The sequence below is a fragment of the Leiobunum rupestre genome, chromosome 8 (genome assembly GCF_980474605.1).
Source record: "Leiobunum rupestre chromosome 8, qqLeiRupe1.1.hap1, whole genome shotgun sequence".
Taxonomy (NCBI): domain Eukaryota; kingdom Metazoa; phylum Arthropoda; class Arachnida; order Opiliones; family Sclerosomatidae; genus Leiobunum; species Leiobunum rupestre.
In genome coordinates this window covers 51,342,350-51,344,718 of record NC_143391.1, presented here as the reverse complement: position 1 = coordinate 51,344,718, position 2,369 = coordinate 51,342,350, and the positions used below count along the sequence as shown (strand labels likewise).

Below are 2,369 nucleotides of genomic sequence, written 5' to 3'. Positions count from 1 at the left end.
GTAATATTTTCCCATGTTGGCGGTAATATAATTTCGCTAATTCCAACTTCAAAATTTGAAGGTACATTTAAAGGTCGTCCTAAATTTACTTTATAAGTAGACGCTGTATTTTCCGGGTATAAATCGCTCGAAGCGTTACTCGGTAATGTTAAAAATAGATCGTCCATTGCAAAAATAATATGGCCACTAGTCTGAACCACCACGTAAACTTTAATTAGATACGATATTAACAACTGGTTATATACTATGACATTCCTTTCTAATTTATAGGGCTATTCACCTCTAGTTATCGATAACCTGATTCTGATTTCCAGTTTTTCCTGGATTTACTGATATAAAAGGACGGGATTTTTTCCATGTTTTCTCACAATTCGTTAATGTTTCTGATAAAAAGTCTTACGGTCCTTATGAAAAATCAACAATCTACTAGTAGCTGGGATCTCTCTCGACATGGTAATATACTTATAATAACATTCAAATTATTGTAAAATATTCCACCAAAAAATGTGTGTTAAGCTAGTCTTAAAACAACTTAATGTTTCCCCGACATACGTTCTAAAACGCCTCACTTGGTGGCGCTGGAGAAACTTTTTGACGGGGCCTCGTACCCAGTTTAACCCCCCCGACCTCCCATAAATCTTTCTATCATACACCTTATTTAAATTGAATAATACAATATATATATTTATATATACGACCCAAAACAAAATACTAGCTCAAAATTATAGTTTTTTACCTTGTCAAATGACAATGATGAGTCCGTTACTGTTCGTTGAGCTTTACCAATGGCCGTTAGTAATGGCGTACATCCTAGAACGTTAAAATATTTTAAAAAATGTTCATTTATAAGCCTAAAATTTTACCTGGAAAGTATGCGGCCAATATAATTCCTAGAAATCTAAAAAAATGTTAAAAGTTACGCGGTTAGATACTTAGCACAATTTAGTTCCCATTAGCAATAACTAGAGTGCCCGAAATCCTATTTAAAACGTTCAAAACTTAAAACATTATCTTAACAATACTTCTGGCTTAACTTTCTTTTGGAGAATGGCGAATTCGACCGCGTTGCTTAAGATGCTGGGTGAAGATGCTGGGTGAAGAAAGTGGCGCCATCTAACTTAAATATTATATATAAAAAATTTAGTAATTTATAAAGTGTTATTAATATTGATATATAATAAACAAATTAGCCTGATATTTATGCTATATATTTAAAAAAGTTTTTGTTCGAAAATATATTTTTATGGTAATCTTGCAACGTAATACATAGATGGCGCTAGTGGGCTTGGAAAGGAGAGATTTTGGCAATTTTTCAGGAGGCGAGTTGCTTAAAATTATCGGTTAGGTTAAATGTTATATTATATTAATTATAAAGTGTTATGAATATTGGTATATATTAAACAAATTAGACTGATATTTATTTTATATATTTTTAACAGCCCAAAAATATATTTTTATGGTAGTGATTTAGTACAATAGATGGCGCTAGTGCGCTTGGAAAGTAGGGATTTTCGTGGAGGCGCGGTAAATTCGAAATGTCAATATAAAATGTTAAGTTATTTATCGTAAACTTTATGCTTTGTATAATAGGAATAATGGCCATCTGGTATAATGAATTCAATACGAGTTCTATGGGAGTCAAAAGAGTTTCAGCAACTAAATATTTGGACACTGATAATCCTGGACTCTGGACATCTGAAGAAGTCTTAAATTTCGAATTAGAGGATGAGGGTCAAAAAGAGTTTCAGCAACTAAATATTTGGACACTGCTGATCCTGGACTCTGGACACCTGAAGAAGTCTTATACTTAGAGATTTATGGTTCGGTGTTGGTCAAACCGAAAATATTCAATACACCTTTTTAACTATTTTTGTTTAAACACTTGCTGATTTATCCACGCGACGCTAACATTTTCCCGGTAAAAATTAATATTCAAACATATAATAAACCTAAAGAGTTTAAACACTTGTTAATCGACGCTTACAATTTCTAACGGTCTTCAGAACACATGTTAAATTCGCGCCAAAACTTTAACAACCATATAGCAACCAGGTCATGAACCCTAACGGTTAATTATAAAGGTACAAACTTAAGCCATATATTAATATTCATGTCAAACATAAGTGTACATTAATAAACCTAAAGAGTTTAACCACTTGTTGATTTTTATACACGCTACGCTTACACTTTCCCGCCAAAAATTAATATTCAAACATATAATATAACTACTTGATGATCCTAAACACATGTTACTAACAGGTCAATGACCCATAACGGTAATCCACGCTCATTAATATTCACCCTTTTTAAAACACTTGCTTACCTACTTGATTGACAGGTCAACTAATTAACACCTGTTAATCTCATTA

General features: G+C 32.4%; 1 long non-coding RNA gene across 1 annotated transcript; it reads left to right on the top strand.

Moving 5' to 3' along the window:
• Nucleotides 1–979: 979 nt before the first annotated feature.
• On the top strand, nucleotides 980–2,049 carry LOC149933661 (uncharacterized). The gene is made up of 2 exons (XR_016473281.1): nucleotides 980–1,319; nucleotides 1,591–2,049. It is a non-coding gene; the product is annotated as an uncharacterized LOC149933661 (long non-coding RNA).
• The last annotated feature ends 320 nt before the right edge of the window (nucleotides 2,050–2,369 follow it).